Source organism: Malus domestica, chromosome 17 (genome assembly GCF_042453785.1).
Source record: "Malus domestica chromosome 17, GDT2T_hap1".
In the NCBI taxonomy this organism is placed as follows: Eukaryota; Viridiplantae; Streptophyta; class Magnoliopsida; order Rosales; family Rosaceae; genus Malus; species Malus domestica.
The window spans coordinates 16,335,258-16,354,802 of record NC_091677.1 but is presented as its reverse complement, the minus strand read 5'-3'; the positions used below and the strand labels follow the sequence as shown (position 1 = coordinate 16,354,802).

Here is a 19,545-nt window from a genome sequence, read left to right as displayed (position 1 = left end):
GGTCAACCCTAAAAGTCAACCGAGACACCCCGATGGTCAACTATAATAAAACTTTGGAATTCCACTAAATAGACATCAAAAACGAACTCGGGGCGTCGAAATTAGCCTAGGAGTGTTCTCGAGAAAATTCCAAAAAGCCAACATAAGGAATATTCTAAGCATTCCAAAGAATATTCTAAAGGATATTCCAAGAATATTCCAAACCCAACCCAATTAGAATTAGACCGGGCCAACTGGTTATAAGGGCCCAAAGGATTGGGCATGTTGAGTTGGATCAGGTTTTGGGCCTAAGGCCTTTTTTCTTTTCTTTTTCTTCTCCGATGGTGGCCGAGAAAATTCTAAACGCCATAACTAGTTCATTTCTCAACTAAAATTAGAAATTCAAAAGCCAAAATGAAGCTCAAGAGGTAAGGGTTCGATATATACCAAGGAGGCATGGAGCCGTGGCCAGAGTTGGCTGGGAATGGCCTGCAAAACTTTGAAATCCCGCCAGAAAACTGGGGAGTTCTCCCCCGATATGGTTCACTGTTCAAACATCACCATAAACTTTGTAAATTGCTCTAACCATACTCGAAAACATGATCTATGAAGGTTTGAAGGGTTTTAGAAGCTTACCTTTGTTGGTAACGACGAGAATTCACCGGAGATCTTTTCAAACAATGGCAATGCCACTGTGCAGGTAAAGAGAAGAGGTGATGACCTCTACCAGTGATGATGGTCACGGTGAGTAGTTCTCGGAGAAAGGGATGTGAGGGATAAGGGACAAGAGTAAAGTGCTCGCCGATGATGATGGTCACTGTGAGTAGTTCTCAGAGAGAGGGATGTGAGGGATGATAGGCGAGAGAGCATGGGAGAGCTCAGGAAATAAGGGGACACTCGAGAAATAGGGGGAGAACTTGCCACGTGTCAACGCAAGTGTGGTCCAAAATGTGGAAATATCTCTCAAATAATATTAGAATAATAATATAATAACAAAATAATATTAAAATAATAATATAATAATTTTGAGAGATATATAAAATAATAATTAGTAATCTTTACAAAAGTACTTTTCGAATTTGCAGTTCTGTAAAATCTTTGTCATAGCTCCAATTTTGATTCCATTTGCGCCAACGCGTTTGTACCATCGAGTACTTCGAGGATACGGTAAAGTAATGGCCCATATGCATTACAAACTAACAATCAACTAATCTCCCCTCTAGGGCATTTTCGTCAATTAACTCATTTAAAATTTATAAAGTTGTATAATTAGGGATGGGCTGTCACATGGCGCCATTATGCTCAGTGCGTGGGAGCTTGGCTGCCTGTGCAGCCACATTGTGGTGGCACGTGGATGAGCTCAAAGTCCCCCCTTAGGTTTTTCGACATGCCGAACCCGAATCCGCCATTCGTTTTTGGAAATTTGACCGTTTTAAAATAGTTTCTTTATTAGCCATACTTTGTACGAAAAATACGTTAATACGCTATATATTAAGTGATTTCGTTTCTAGGTGAAACGCATTGCAAGGATCATCGATGCCCGCGAGGCGAGTTGACCCGACAACATGATTTGTGAGTGTGTCTTTGCTTTTAAATATTATATATTTATTTAGTTTCCACTTATATATTTTATAATGAATTTCCTATGCACATTTAGATTAGGTTAACATTTATAAAAATTAATGCATCGACGGAATTCATGACATTGTTTTACATTCTACGAGATGTATCGGTAAGCATACTACAATGGGATGCCTTAAATATATTTACGGTCATGAATAGTATTGTTGATTAGAATTATCTATTTACCGCCATATGACCATACTTACACTATCTGTTCATCGTGTGCTACACTGGTGTTAGTACTCACCCGGGCTAGGGCCAGGCTTCCCGTGCATGTTCACATCCCACCGTATGCTCACTTTGGATCCATTGTAGGTGCCATTCCTTATCCTAGATTGCGATAAGCAATTAGGACTCGTATATGATGCGCATAGCGCCTGTCTTCACGCGATTGTAATACTAGAGCTTAAATCATTATTACACCCAGTCCTGTTTATGTCAGAATATCTCTACATAAACTCGTGTGTCAGGATATGTTGATGAGCACTCGATATGATATGTTTATTTCTGTGAGATATTGTGATTACCGGAAGTATTATGCTTATTTACTAATTACTGTGAAGTATTGCATTTTCAAGGTATTGCTGGCTATGGTATACTATACGTAGTATGTTATGTGGAAACTATATTTGTTTTATGGCGAGGGGTTATTATGTTTTCAAAAAGGTTTTACAAAGCTTTATTTTCAAGCCCACACATCCTTGTTTTTTCCCCTCCCAGTTTTAGTGCTAAGCTTTCATGTCGATGAGGATTCTTGGAAAATCTTGGTATAGATGGTTACATTCGATGGTATAATTCTCATTCTACTTTACTATACTTTACTTATGCTCTGACATCACGTGTAAATGGGTTCATTCCTGCTCACAAGTGTACTCTTATTTTTAGGCACTTTTAGGTTTAAATTTATTTACATTTTTCACATCACTACACTTTATAGCTTCGTCACCCTTCTGGTGACGGCTAGCACAACTTGATTTGGAGTCCAGGTGGACATTCCAGGTTAGGGTGTGTTAGTTTGGTATTAGAGCATAAGTTTGGGCAATATTTCATTCATCACATGCATGATGTAAGCATTTTGGACAATTTAGACAACTTTTCAACATTCTAGATGATCATTTTGGTGAACGTTGCTAGACTTTAAATGAAGAACCTCCTTAGCAAGGAAAATCCCGGTTTAGAATGAATTTTTGGCCCTGAAGCCCGACTAGTGTATCGATAGTTGTATATCATCAGAGATTTACCAATCAATCCCATTACTATTCTTCCTTTCGTCGAAATTTCCAAAAATGTCTCAAGTGACAATGTGGTGCTAAAGTGGTAGCACTCGACGGAAGAACATTTGGGCGGACAATCACATTTGGTCCCTGATAGCACTAATCTTATCAAATGCACTAGTTATAATTCCAGATCTTCAGGGTAAGATTCTTTTTCGTTAAATCCCATTTCAAAGTAGATTATTAGCAAATTCTTTTTTTGGCCTTAGGATATTTCAACCAACACTAGTTCCTAGCATTTCTTTCAATGATGTACTCGTCATCTTGATAAGTATTGGCATGTGAGTACAAGCCCATGATTAGTTTCTTACCAATCATTTGAAATCATCTACTCGAGCGGACTCTAACCTGTAAGAAGCCTACGGTGGCGCTACTAATTGACGATACTGTCTAATATCCATGAACTATCAACCAGTATTCAGGCGATATGATTTCTGATACCGGACACAGGTACTAGTATCTGGGAGTGATGCTGTAAATACGAATTTTCTTGCGATGAATGAGACAATAACACGTGTACAAAATAATATTTTGTATTAATTTTGAGGTTACAATCTCTTTTACAATTTGATCATCTGATTCTATCTTCGTAAGGTGTAGATATATGGAGGGGTTGTTGATCCAAAGGGTCGTCGGGGCTTGGTCTAGGGACGAACAGTGGTGCGAATTTGTTAATGTTGTTGATCCAAAAGGCTGTTAGGGCTTGATCTTGATGAACAGTTGCGTGGATTTCTTCAAGGGGCCGTTGGGCTTGACCTTGATGAACAAGGATGAAAGGATATTCGAGGGCCTTTGGGCTTAATCTTGATGAATGAGGATGAACAAATCTTCAATGGTTTTTGGGCTTGATCTTGATGAACGAGGATGAACGGATCTTCAAGGGCATTTGGGCTTGATCTTGATGAACAGTTGTGTGGATTTCTTCAAGGATTTGACGAATAACGAATAGAGCTTTCTTGATCCTACAGGATTCTTGGGAATTTGGGAGGTTGGATGCTTGAAAGCTTTAGAGTTTCATAGCTTTAATAGAGAAATGTATATGTGAATTGGTCTCTTGATCCCTTGATGGAGAAGCCTATTTATAGGCTTTGAAAATGAATCACCACCATCATTTTTTGTGTGAAGTAAGTGGATGATGTAGGTGAAATGAGTGGAGTTTGTAGGTGAAATAAGTGGATGATGTAGGTGAAATGAGTAGAGGTTGTAATTTTAATGCATTGATACATTTATTTCAGTGAAATTTCGATGTCTACAAATACCTTTATGCTTGAATGCCGGTTCACATTTTCAGGGTAGCAAACAATATCAAAATATCATATGTGCATTAATTAGTGACGCGATTGATAGATCGGTTAACAGTGACTATCTAAGCCGAAGAAATTAAAATCGTGGAAACTTAAGGGCAAGCCTTGTAGGAGGATAGTAAACTCGTAGTTGTTTTAACCACATTACCCATTTAGGTAACCCGAACATTCTTGACCAATTATCTCTGAGGTCACTTTCACATACAAACATTAGAATTGGGGCACAAGTTAATTCCTGCTGTAAGAGCGAATTGAGTATCGACAAAGTAGTGAAGACCTATTAGTACGTGTAATAGAGAAAGGAAGTAGTATAGTACGTTTCAAGGACGTATGCCTTTGGCATCATTTCTCAAAATTTTACCTGGGATATCACCAAATGGTGAAGTGAAGTACACCATTGATTTACTTTCTCGTACTACACCAGTTTTCCTTGCTTCTTTTTGAACAACTCCTACATCATTGAGAGAACCTAGTTACAAAAGCTTACAGATTAGGAATTTATCCAACCAAACACCTTCTTGAGCCCTAGTTTTATTTCATAGCTTGACGAATTCTCTAAAGACTGACAGTTAGCTTTATACCAAATTCCTCAAATGTTAGCTTTGTTTAAATGGGTACTTTTCCTTGGACATGTCATCTCAGTGGACGATATTCTTTTCTTTTTCCCAAAATGTTGTAGCGGAAAAAAGTTGAAATTCTCACCAAGTGTTGTGATATGCGAGATATCTTTAACCTTATCGATTTTTATCGGCAGTTTGTTAGCGATTTTTCAGCTGTAGCATTTTCCTTCCAAGTTGACTGAAGAAAGTTAGTTGAAATTGTGATGTTGATTATGAATAAAATTTTTGTCAACTGAAGTGTTGTCTCTTCTCGAGCTTTATTCTTATACATTTTGATGACGTCAATAATTTTGGAAATCCACGATGACGTTTTCTTTGGATGTTTTGGCTGTGTAGATGCAACATGATGGAGTATCGCATTTGTTCCCCCGCGTTTGGAACCGTATGAAATGAACCATCTTAATCATGACTTAGAGTCAACAATTATCATCCTTACTTGAAAACCAGATGATACTTTCTGTGGAGAAACGTGTCCTGAATCTTTACCAACCTTAGACTTCTTAAATACATCTTCATTTGAAACGAGTTTAATTTATGACAGCGACAATGGAAGATCTAAATCAATGTCTACGAATGCACTATCGTGTATTTCCCGATTATGTAAACATAATTACTGTTTACCACACCAAAAGACATATATGCCCTTGAACATTTTCAGCATGTTCTATTCCATTTCAATTGGAATTCACGAGTATTGATATGATGTTACTTACAATCATCAAGAAATCGTTCGAGTGTTATAATCATTTCTTGTATTCAAATAGAGATGGGGAAATAGCACCATAAGCTCCATGTACAAGTTATCTTGTACAAGTGGAGATTATGATGATGTTTCAGTAATTATTGACCGACTTAACAAGTCAGCTCACTTTTCATTGGTCCAGAGAGACCACATTTTAGACCACTTGGTAAAATTTCTCATTTTTGATCAACATCTACTTTGACTGTGGCTCCACATTCATCTTCTTGTGCTGGAAAGCATTTCAATCAACCATGGGTACGTGTCTACCCTACTGGACTTCTAATTATTTTTTAAGCAGACAGATTGTCTAGGAGTAATCGATCGGACCTTGAAATTTTAGTTGTGATCATTAATTCTTCAATCACCCAACAAATACTCTGCTTAACGAATCATTATCATTGATGAGTGAATATTTTGGAAGTTACCGTTATAGCGAGATGTTATACATTTAATCTGGTTACCTTGTATTCTAGATTCGATGGACTTGTTTTGACTCTCAAATTCTTGAGTGTTCTTTTAGCCTTCTTGATTAGTTTTCGCGAAATCCAGGAGAAATTCAATATGAATCTGCTCCCTAAGGCGCTATGAAATACATTGTTCGCCTACATGGCGTGCATGTCACTACTGTATCTCACTATGATGCGCGCTTTACTCCCAAGACTTTGGAAACTTTCTTGAAGGCTATGAATACTAAGTTTTTTTCCAATACCACATTTCACCTTCAGACTAACGACTAGTCTAAATGAACTATCCAAACCTTAGTGGACGTGTTGCGTTTTATCTGTTCTACAGTTTTAGTTTGGTTGTAATTGACACTTATTTTTGTTACAGTTGAATGTAACTACAGTTTCAATTTCGGTTTGGCTATGGTACTATTTGAGGCAATGTATAGAGCTTTTACACACAGTAAATGATTGACAGAAGAGTATTGCGAACATGTATTTGAATGATCGAGATTATGATATAGGAAATTGTATAATATTGATAACGTTGCCCGAGAAAGTAGTCCGTGAGCACGATCGAGGGGTTAATCGGATGATTTAAGTGTATTTCCCAATGAGGGGCATGATGGTAATATTGCACCCTGGGGAATCTGTTACTTAGTTATCGAGACGACATTGCATTGTCGGTATTACGGGCTGTAGACCGTAATATTGATAACTTATTTGTTGGATTCGTTAAGCAAGTGGAAAAATAGGTTGTGTACATTAACATTTGTATTTGTTTATTTAATTAGTTATTCATTGGTTAGGCTTGACCCAAAGATACTACACACTTATCTTCGAAGTACATGACGCTACGAGTGCGTAGGTGAAAAATCATTTCTATGTTCAGTTTTGATTTAAGTACAAGTATTTTAGATCTTACGTTATTATATACGTATTTTGGCATTATGTTATTATATACCTATTTTGACTTTCTGTTTTATAAAAGTATTGTATTACAGTTTTGTACTAAATGAGAAGGAAAATATGAGTTTGGAGGCATGAAAGAAAAATCATTGCAATCCGATCGCAGCAGATTGACATTCTCTTTTATGAAACCACTCAAACTTGATATATTCTTTATGTATATTTTTCTTCTATCTTTTCACTATTTTAAGTATAGAAACTTATGGGTAGACTGTAACAACCCATCCCTAATTTTACGATTTTATAAATTTTAAAAGTGTGAGTTAACCAAAATGTCCTTAGAAGAGAGATTGTTAACTTTCTATAACCGTCTCTTCGTGACGCGTGTGAGCTATTATTTTACCGTATTCTCGAAGCACTCGATGGCACGAATACATAGGGGCAAGCGGAACTAAATTTAGAGTTACCATGAAGATTTCACAAACTAAGGAGCGTGATGGGTGTTTTGGTAAATTCACGTTACGGGAGACATTTTTATGTTTCTTCATTGGTGACTTTGAGCTGTCTACCAAGTGGGGCCCACACCACTCATCCCCTCACTCCTGTGTCTCCTCTCAGTTTCTCTCAAACTTTCTCGGACCTCTATTCTTCTAACTCTTTCATATTTCTGACTCTCTCATTATTTTTCTTCTCTATTCTCTGTCACTCGTAGATTCGTCATCCTTCTCAAACTCTCTTCTATATGTGTACAACATTAAGAGGCCAAGATGCACACCCCCGCCATACACCACTTGACATCAACCCAGGTGAGTTCAACCTTTCTAACCTTACCCCTTCATCTCTCACTCCTCATTTTTCTCTACAAACACTGATTGGGTGGTCCAGCAATACCATCACCACTGCTAACTTTATACCCTGACGAAATCTGTGAGCTTATCAACCCAAAAACTAGAACTTTAAGCTATGAACACAACCCAACCATGGAATCTGCAATGTACAATGGCCGTATCATTGTTCATTCTCTTTCCCAACCATGGTGAGCCTCAAGACCTTCACATCCTTCTTATTTCGAAGCCTTATATTGTTTTTTTTTAACCTTAAAATTATGATTGGGGGTGATTTAGTGCAGAAAACAAGTCGGGGCAGATTTCTCCAGATTTTTTTAAGGAATGAACTGTGGTCGTCGAGCCAATTTCAGACCACTTTTTCGGCAAACTCCGATTATGGCATAGCCTCAAATGGGTATAGATCAATTCCATATATTCCTAACTTTAAATGGGTGCTTGAATCACTGAATTTGGTTGAGAATCGAGCTCGAAATGAGCTTTGGAAGTAGGCTGTTCAACCTACAAAACGTAGGTCTTCGAGAAGAAGGCAAGTACTGTGGTACTCGCGGCACGTGGGCGCACGTGGGTGGCGCTACTGTGCTCGGTGTATGCTCCGGGGCATGGAGGAGCCTGAGGTCCCTCCATAGGTTTCTCGATGTGCCGTACCTGAATCCGCCTTCCATTTTTTGAAATTCAATCTTTTTAAAATAGTTTCTTTATTAGCCATACGTATTTACGCAAGTGATTTCCTTTCTAGGTGAAACGCATTGCAAGGATCATAGGCAAGATCGACCCGACAACATGATTTGTGTGTGAGTCTTTGCTTTTAAATATTATATATTTATTTAGTTTCCGCTTATATATTTTATAATGAATTTCCTATGCACATCTAGATTAGGTTAACGTTTATAAAAATTAATGCATCAACAAAATTCATGAAATTGTTCTACATTCTATGGGACGCACGGGTAAGCGTACTATAATGGAATGCCTTAAATATATTTACGGTCATAAATAGTATTATTGATTAGAATTATCAATTTACCATCATATGAACATATTTACACTATCTGCTCGTCGTGTACTACACTGGTGGTAGTAAGGGAGGGCAAACGGGTATAGAACCCGAAGGCGGCCCAGGTACAGTCGGTTCGGGACAGGTACGGGGCGGGTCTGATTTTAGTAGAGAAGGAACGGGCGTGGCAGAGTGGGCCATGGATATTTACGGGGGGCGGTTTCAAAACTTTAGTTTCACGAGCCCCCAAACTAACCCGTTTGCTAAAACAACACGCAGCGTCGACCATTTCTCACAAATTTTTAAAATTCTATGTCCTTCAAACACTCTCACATGCCACAAAATCTCTCCACTCACTTCCCAAAGCTAAATTTCAGTCTCATGCAAGTTGTTATCTGTGTAGGGATCTTGCAATCGAAGGCTATAAACCCAGATCCTTTTATTGATTTTGGAGTCAGAGGGTAACTCGACCAACGACAGATGGAACTGTATAGCAATACTCGTTGATTTTGAGTCTAAAATTGGAAAGGTATAAACCCATATCCCTTTGTTGATTTTGAATCATTGATGCCATGATGTTAAATCAACGATGCCATGATTTATGTGTATGAATAATTTTGGTCTCTATAAATTTGTTGTCTATGGAAGCCTATAATAAACATTATGTGTATTGAAAACATTGGCAAAGGTAGGTTGCGTTTTGGAAGTCAAAGCTTGCCTGAGAATCATGGTCAGCACCATCACTCTTTAGCTGTTGTCTTACCATTTTGGTCCACAGTTTCCATTTGTTTGTAGTCTCGCTGTTTAATTCTTATCAAACTTATTATTAAACCATTCAGTTCATCGAAAAAGAAAACTAGTCCATAACTATATATATATATATATATATATATATATTGATATGCCTCACAAGAACAGTGAGGTTCGTTGTGGTGGTGTGCCTTAGTGCTTGAGTGCAGCGAAGCAAAAAAAGGGAGGTCGAAAAAGTTCTGAGTTTTGCCTTCTTTCTATGTTTCCAAATAATCTGTTCAAAAAAAGAGTAATTGGACCCGTGGACCCGCCCCAAACCGGCCCATTTCAAATGAGTTGGGTTATGTCCGGTTCCAAAACTCAAAATATTTGTACCCATCCCGACCCACCCTATTGCAGTTTAAAATGGGTTAGGTCCGGTTCCTCCAAATTTAGGCCCGGCCCAACCCATGCCCACCTTTAGGTGTTAGTACTCACCTGGGCTAGGGCCAGAGGCTTTACATATATGTTCACATCGCATCGTACGCTCACTTTGGATCCATTGTAGGTGTTAGTCATGTCCTAGATTGCGATGGGCAATTAGGACTCATATGTAAAGCTCATAGAACCAGTCTTCACGCGATTGTAGTACTACAGAGTAAATCATTATTAACCACATTCATGTTCATGTCATAATATCTCTGCATGAACTCGTGTGTCAGCATATGTCGATAAGCACTCAATATGATATGTTTATTTCTGCGAGATATTGTGATTACCGGAAGTATTATGCTTATTTACGAATTACTGTGAAGTATTGCATTTTCAAGGTATTGCTGGCTATAGTAAGTATTTTCATACTATACCTAGTATGTTATGTGGAAACTATACTTGTTTTTACGGCGAGTGGTTATTATCTTTTCGAAAAGGTTTTACAAAGCTTTATTTTCAGACCCACTCACCCTTGTTTTTCGCCATTCCAGGTTTTAGTGCTAAGCTTTCGTGTCGACGATGATTCTTGGCAAATCTTGGTATAGGTGGTTATCATCGATGTTATAATTCTCATCCTACTTGACTGTACTTTACTTATACTCTGACATCACATGTGAAATGAGTTCATTCTCACTCACAAGCGCACTCTTATATTTAGGCACTTTTAGGTTTAAATTTATATACATTTTCCACATCACTACACTTAATGGCTTCGTCACCCTCTTGGTGACGGCCAGCAAAGCTTGATTCGGAGTCCTATGGACATTCCGGGTCAGGGTGTGTCATAAATTATTTAATAGTGAAATAATGATGTGAAGAAAAGTCAAAAGACCTTGATTAAAAAAATGAAAAAGAAATAAGGTTTCAATTAATGAGAAAGTAAAATGAGAGATATGAACCTAATTTATCACCATTAAAATAATTTAGATATAGCAAAATACAGGTAAATGCATGACAAGTAAATGTAGATACTCAGGATTCCCCATATGAAAATTTTATTTGAACCCATATAATTTCTTTCTATACCCAACTTACTCTCCACACCCATATTACTTTTAATTGAATTCTTAATATCTTTTAAACCCAATTTACGACCTAAACTATCCTCACAAACCCAATCTAATATATAAGTTTATCTTTACACCCATTTAGAAAATAAAAACTCAAAATCAATGTATCAAAGCTCATTCTATACGGTACATGACGCACCCCATCCCGAAGGAGGGCATGCTGGCCGTCACGTGAGTGTAACGTAACCATTTACACAGTTCGGAAGCTTTAAAAAAATACAATTACCAAGATGAAACACCCGAGGGTGAGTCCTACTTTTGTGAATTCTGTCAGAACACCGCTGGATTCCTCGTGGCCATCAAAGCTCTGCTAACTAGAACCTGGAGGGGCGCAAAACAAAATTGAGTGGGTCAGTAAAACAAAGTTTTTCGAAAACTTTTCATTTAAAACATTTCTAACCCCTCGCTGTAAAACCTGTATACTTTCCCAGAAAATAGCATAATAGCATAATACTTTTCATAAATCTCAAATCATCAATTTTTCTCAAAAACCAGAAAGTATGCCATGTTATAATTTCAAAAACAGAATGAATGATGCATCAATGTAACAGGTGAAATGGTAAATTAACCGGAGACCTGCAGTTGGTCCTGTACGGTTAATTCTATAGCTCAACATCCAACCGGAGTCACCTCGGTGACCTGTACGGCACTACACTGCATATAAGTCGGAACTACCTAAAGTAGTCTGTACGACATGAATGGTGTAATAATACGCTCTAGTGCTTCTCTAATCAATCATCTGTGCACATAATCTAAGGTCACCTATCAGTCGGAACCCTCTCATGGTCTATACGACATGTCGGAACCCTCTCATGGTCTGTACGACATGCACCTACTTGGATCCAAGGTGAGCGTGTGGTGCGAGGTGAATAATATAAGCACTAATACCATGATTGCAGGTTATGAGCTATCAACATAATATACATCATCAATGATTCACATGAATAATATAAAACTCACCTGATACTTACCTGTGCGTCCACAGCACCAATTCACATATATATATATATGCATCAATTATCAATTCATATAACTCATATCATTCATATCATGCATGCATGGCATTTTAGAAACATACTTTCATTAAAACTCACTTTCTGGGAATTTCAATAGCATATAGGTATAAACAGAAAATACTGCCCACTCACCTTGAGTTCGCCCTACAACTCCCTAGCACAACACATCAAGGCGTCATGACGATCGCCGCCTAGAACAATAATCAAATCCAACCTCAGAAATCATATCGATAGAATATATAACTTATATAAAACACGTCACTACGTAGTTCAATCCGGGAGATCTGCAACTCAAATTTCAAATCCATAACTTCCAGAGGTCCACAATATACCTCTAGGACATCATCCTAAAATTTCATTACCATCCAACGGTCGGATCTCCGTCAATTTCCAAAACCAAGTGACGGATAACATTCTATTTTATGAACTTACAACTCCAATTCCGAAAGATCCGTAAATTGGATTCCCGATCCGTAAGTTCCTATAATCCTCAAATATTACGTATTACAATGTATCAAAGTTTGGTGACGATCCAACGGTCGGATCGTCAATTCACATTTTCACCTAACCACGAATCGAGACGAACTTAGGTTCAATTACTCAATTTACGTCCATCAATTATCAAAACTGAACCTAGAACCTTAAAAACATGCTAAGAATGACATTGGCGGTCCATTGGCCACGCGCCGCCGCACGGGCCGCTGCGGGTGGCGGTTGGCCGCCCCGGCTCGCCGGAAAATCCAACTATTTCCAAAAATTCTCAAAAAATACAGAATTGAAGATCTCAATGAGTAGAGTAAACTTTATACCTGAAGCCAAGGCCAATTTGGCTTGGAAGCACTTCAATTTCACCAAAACCGTGAAGAACCCTAGAATTGAGTGTTTTCAATTCGACCTTCAAATCAACTCCACCGTCCACTTCAATGCTTGGGCTGTGTTCCAGGTCCTAAGGGGATGCTATGGGTGTTAGAAATTGAAAGAAAACGTTTCAAGTTTTGAAGAAATTTCACACTAAGCTACCGCACACCCCTCACGGTTTTAATCAAATTTCAAGGTCAAACTCCTTGATTTTTGGGGTGTAATAGGAAGAGGGAAGATCATAGAGGGTTTTCCAAGTGATGGATTGATGTAACTCACCGGAAAAATGACGAAATTTCGACGGAAATGGGTGAAGAACACCGGCGGGTCGCGCGGGTACACGGGTTGGGGAATACCCGTTTCTTCCTTCTCTCCTCCGCTTCTCGCCCTCTCTCCTTTCCTCCTTTCCTTCCTCTGGTTGGCCAGTCAGCTTCTTCTCTCCTCTCCCCATTCGGCCTCTCCTTCTTCTTCTCCGATTGGGCAGCTTTGCCCAATCTCTCATTCTCTCTGTTTTCTTTTTCCTCTCACGCACACACACATACAAAACTTTCTTTCTCTCATCCCAACCATCCATTTCAAATTCCTTTAATCTGGGCCATCCAAATTTTAATAATAAAATTTATAAAATGCCCAAACTTCAAACTTTAAAATCTTTTTCGTTATAACTCCAAATCACGAACCGTCTGCGCCCACGCTTCCGTAGTGACGAGTACTATGAGGATATGTCAAGAAAACAAATCTTAGATGGCACGACACAATGATTAACCTCGAATAATGCACGTACCTCAACATGCATTTTTATAAAATTCTTTATTAAAACTTTAAAAATTCTTAAAATTAGGGACGGACTATCACAGTACATGTCACTTAATCTTTTATGAAGATTAGCATTGAACGGCACTGTCAGCCACGACATGCACTTGAAGTGTTCATTGAATTTTTCCTCATAACAGTCGAAGGAGAAAAAAATTATCTCAAACTCTTTGCCCTTCCACTCAAAGCATTTCATAAAGTCTCACCATCTGAGAAGTAAGAGCCTTGCAAGGCCTACATGAATTTGCAGAGAAGTAGAGGCACGCCATCTTCCCATCACATGACGATAAGGGTACGTAATAATCTTGTAACTAAACCAAGATTATATTTTAGTTATCATAATCAAGATAAAAAATTCACCTATGAAATTGAAGGCATGTTTTTCTATTCTACGAACCTACTTGAACCTCACATCCCTATATTTTCATGAAATTGAAACATTTTTGACATCCAACAACCGAATTAAATTATGACTGATTCAAACAAGAGGAAGACGAGGAAGCTTTTGGAGATTACATACTAACATACATTTGCTTAACCATATAGAAGGAACTCAACAACTTCAAATTTAAGGATAGTTGCTATATTGCTGCTATGCACTGCCATCAAAATTACAAGCAAAGTATAGCCTCCGCTCTTCACGAATGAAATGAAAAGAAAGCGTGACATTCACACAAGTAGCTAAACTTTAAAATTTTAAATCCCATATATGTTTCTGCAAGTAATTATGCTTTGAAAAAAGGGTTGATTGTGAAATCACATGAAAAAAATTTTGCATAAATCGATTCATACCTTAGTTGGAGGATTCAAAACTTCAAAATCATTATCCATCGTTCAAAAAAAGCTTGTCTTTCTCTATGAGAATGTCTTTGAGATTTAGCTAGAATGAACAGAGGATGAAGAATCGGTGAGAATAGGTTTGATGATTGGGTATGGGTTTGTTGATAAACTTTTGTTTTATTGTTAATTTCATTTTGTACTTAATGGTAATTATGCAATAGAATAAAAACACAAATCACATTTAAAATTTAAGTTGGGTGTAAAGATAGGTTAGATGGGTTCAAATAAAACTTCCCTTCCCCATATAGCTAATTAAGCCTCCTTAACGTTGGCATCCACAAAAGCAAGAAACAAATATTAAGCTTCTCACATGCTTCTCTTTAGTTATGGTCATTAAATCGAATAAATCAAACAAAAATAACAAACATTATTAAACACGAATGTATTTGTAAGAAGCTAAAAAGTATGTACTTATGTCGCCCTACATCGACTACCACCACCACCACCACCACACCGTCGTTGTACATCTTCCTCCTCCTCCACTATCATTATGGCTCAGGTGGACTTTAATTACTCTACCTATCTCAGTCCTGAGCAATTGCGCAAAATTGCTCGTATACTTTACTACCAAGAAGCTGAGGCCATTAAGAATATCCAGTTCGAATACGAAGCCAAACTCGTGAAATACCTCCGGCATTGCAAAGCTTGTTACGAATCGGTGATAAGGCTTATGGATAATGACACTAAGTTGGAGCCTTGGTATAATAACGACGACAAGATCGGGCTTCTATTGTAAACGCTGCCAACCATCCACTCCAGTTCGTGCGCAACTTTCATGTGTGAATGGATTACGTAAACAGTATTGGAGAGCATGTCGATGGCCTTCCTGCTCACCTGGATGATGTTCTGACCAATAAGGAATTAGAGCTGGCAAGAAAAGCTTCCGAATTCAGGAACGACATGATGGAGATTGCCAAGGGCAGTCAAAGTCCCGTATCACTCCAATACTCCTGGTGGATCAAGGAAACTGGAAGTCGTTTGAAGAACTAGTGCAGAAGTATGTATATTGTGTATGTATATATTTACGGGAAGTGTTATTGCCACTCCAAAAATCTCATTCTATACTCCTTGCAAGTGTATTTTTCTTTCCAAATATAGAAAGTTTGGAGTGTAGAATGAGATTTTTGTAGTGCTAATAACAATTCCCTATATTTACATACATACACACACACACACACACACAAAACGGCATGAATATATATAGGGCACCCCTCATATAGGGGCATGTATTTATTGTATAGAACTCTCGTATTCTGGAGCAAAAATAAGGAAAAGTGAAATACATAAGAAGTTCAATATGGTGAATACATAATGTTGTATTCCTTTCAAGTGCAAATGTAAGGATAGTATAATGGCACAAGTAAGGGTGTCGAACTACAATGACTGATTAAAACTCTACAAATTACTAGCTTTATGTGAACCCTAACTAAGCAATGAAAATGAAAACTGAATTTAGATTTTTGTTTTGAAAGCTAAAGTAACTTAAAATGCAAAACAAGATAAAGATGAATGATAGATTGATTCAGAAACGATGGGAATGGAACTAGGGATACCGATTTCACCATTACAAGTCAATTCCATGAAAATTAAGTCAAAACACATTCAACTCTCCAATCTACAACTAGGGTACGTTTCACTCATTTATGATCATCCATTTGATGTGTGGTTGTGATCAAGTACTCCTAATCTGCAACCTAGTTGTGATGTTCAACTTAGATTAGCAAGTAAGAATCCATTAAGAACAAAAAAACTTCAAAGAACCAAAGAAATCACATGGTAGGATGTATGCATAGCAATTTCACATGTCTACCAAGATTAAGCATGATGTGTACTATAACCTTGATTAAATAATTCATAAGCAGCCCTAATGGTGATCAAACATTAAGGTTAACAAACAAATAAAACTATAAAACCAGTGAATGAAACAAGAACACAGATTGGTAGTTTGAATATTTTAACTTAATAACATAGAATAGTTTTGCAAGGCTACATCAAAATCCCCAGGTATGAACTTAATTACACAACATGATTACATAATATATAAATATCAAGAACAACATGAGTGAAATTAAAGTTCATAGAAGAAACCCTCTTGAAGCAATTATGATGTTGAACTTCTCTAAGAACAGCGCGGCTGCGTGGTTTCTTTGGTGTCAGCGGATGGTGAAGGGAAATAGGGTTTTGTTTCTGAAAGAAGGGCTAAAGAAAGAGGAGAGAGAGCTCTGGGCGACCTCAAAGGGGGCTTGTGTAAAAGTGATTTGAAACCCTAGTATTTATATGCTAAATGGGGCTGCATGATATTCCAAAGTGATCCCAACAACTTAGCCTTTATTTTGCACGTTTTTGCCTTATATGGCACCTCCAAATCAGGCTAGATATCTCAATTCCTTTCCCATTCTGTTCCTGGTCTTCTAACAAGCCATATTCATCTTGAATTCTTTATTTGGGCTTCAAAACAGGCCATTAAACTTTTTTCCACATTTGAATAAGGGTCAACCCCAAAAATGGCATGTTTTCACTTCTTTTGCCTTCAAATTGATCATAAAGTACATGTAACTGCACACGAACACAAAATAAGGTAAAATGCAACCAATTTAACTCAAAAACATCACAAAGAGACCAAAAATTGATGGTATAAATGCATGAAATATATGAGTTATCACATAATCCCTACGACATGTCCGATTTTCAACATCCTTTAACTTGCTTCTATATACATATATATATTTTACTTTCTCCTATGTAGGCAGGTGTTCCGCAAAATCATATTTGCATCCGGGCGGGCAAATATCAATGTAACCGTGTCTTGCTTGGGGCTGCTGGCATAGCCGTTCTTATTTTTTCTGCAGGTATTGTATGGGAAATATTTTCAGCAAACAACCCACTTCAAACGGTGGCACGTGACGCTGTAACGATTACAACATCAATTGGTGGTGCGATGATAAGAGAAGTTGTTGGAGTTGCCCTTGTATCCATGCTCACTGACAATGGTTTGTTAGTGCTCAAGGCAGGAATAACAGCCGGCATTGCTGGAGTTTTTCTTATCGGAGAATTCACCACCTGGTTGATTAATGTGACTTTTGGGTCTGGAGGCAATGCCCCATTGAGCACGATGGGGCATCGATGTTACGTCGCACGGTTGCCCGACGGCTCAGTACTGGCACGCCAAATTGCGCATCAGCAGAGGGTGAGGATGTACAGATCCTTGCCGGTTATGTGCCCTACTGCACCCAAGCCTACATATTATCCATGCTGCCAAGTTCGATCCCCACCGATCTCCTCCCCCATAGCAACTAACTATAAACCCACTAACACTATCGCTCTACTTAAAAAAATAAAAAATAAAAAATAAAAAATAAAAACATTAGGCCGATATTGATTACAACATCAAAGCCAAAAGCATATATAGATAAACCATGAAGCTGCAGATTTATTACAGCAGCAAGCCAAATGCATTTCAAAATTAACATCGAATTTATACTGAAATTACTATAATTATTGCAAATCTGATAGACAAATGTAAGCATTGGGAAAATATGATATACAAATAACTCAATTCTTTCTTTCTTTCTATTTCACATTCATTAACTCAATCAGATTATACATGTAAATTCCTTGCTTACAAAAGCTTTCAAAACCTAGAAAAAAAAAAAAACACAACACAAAACTATACACCAAGTTAAACGAATAAACACCGCCACCCCCGTCTTAATCTGTTACGGACACAACTTCCTCACTCCTACCACCATCGCCAACATCAATAATACAACAACAACAACAACAAAGCCTTTTCCCACTAAGTGGGGTCGGCTATATGAATCCTAGAACGCCATTGCGCTCGGTTTTGTGTCATGCCCTCCGTTAGATCCAAGTACTCTAAGTCTTTTCTTAGAGTCTCTTCCAAAGTTTTCCTAGGTCTTCCTCTACCCCTTCGGCCCTGAACCTCTGTCCCGTAGTCACATCTTCGAACCGGAGCGTCAGTCGGCCTTCTTTGCACATGTCCAAATCACCAGAGCCGATTTTCTCTCATCTTTCCTACAATTTCGGCTACTCCTACTTTACCTCGGATATCCTCATTCCCAATCTTATCCTTTCTCGTGTGCCCACACATCCCACGAAGCATCCTCATCTCCGCTACACCCATTTTGTGTACGTGTTGATGCTTCACCACCCAACATTCTCTGCCATACAACATCGCTGGCCTTATTGCCGTCCTATAAAATTTTCCCTTGAGCTTCAGTGGCCTACGACGGTCACACAACACGCCGGATGCACTCTTTCCATCCAGCTCGTATTCTATGGTTGAGATCTCCATCTAATTCTCCGTTCTCTTGCAAGATAGATCCTAGGTAACGAAAACGGTCGCTTTTTGTGATCTTCGCTAGATTGCTCCGGTCATTAGTGTGGATAAGTATATAAATGGATAGAGATAGGAAAGCAAACACAAGATGTACGTGGTTCACCCAGATTGGCTGCGTCCACGGAATAGAAGAGTTCTCATTAATTGTGAAGGGTTTACACAAGTACATAGGTTCAAGCTCTCCTTTAGTGAGTACGAGTGAATGATTTAGTACAAATGACATTAGGAAATATTGTGGGAGAATGATCTCGTAATCACGAAACTTCTAAGTATCGGAGTGTGGTGTCGTCTTGACTTGCCTTATCTGTCTCATAGGTAGATGTGGCATCTTCTCTGGAAGTACTCTTCCTCCATCCAGGGGTGGTATCTTTAACTGGTGGAGATGCACAAGGTAATGTATCAATTTCACTTGAAGCTTACTTGTAGTTTCAGGCTTGGTCAAGCGCGATACAAACCATGTAGTAGGAGTCCCCCAAGTCGCCGAGCTAGGGGGTCTGCTGAAAGCGTTGACAGACAAGGTAAGCAATCAGAGCTCCGACTGATTGTTCACCTTCTCCCCATCTTGCAGCAGCATGAAGGATAAAGAGAAGAAAAATGAGAAGAGATGATATGAGATACTTTTGCTTTTGAA

At 38.3% G+C, this 19,545-nt stretch overlaps 1 long non-coding RNA gene across 1 annotated transcript; it reads right to left on the bottom strand.

Annotated features, from left to right (window-relative positions):
• Positions 1–11,157: 11,157 nt before the first annotated feature.
• Positions 11,158–13,416, bottom strand: LOC139193754 (uncharacterized). Its single transcript, XR_011578219.1, has 3 exons — positions 13,181–13,416; positions 12,853–12,989; positions 11,158–11,348 (listed from the first exon to the last, which is right to left on the bottom strand). It is a non-coding gene; the product is annotated as an uncharacterized lncRNA (long non-coding RNA).
• Between the last annotated feature and the right edge of the window lie 6,129 nt (positions 13,417–19,545).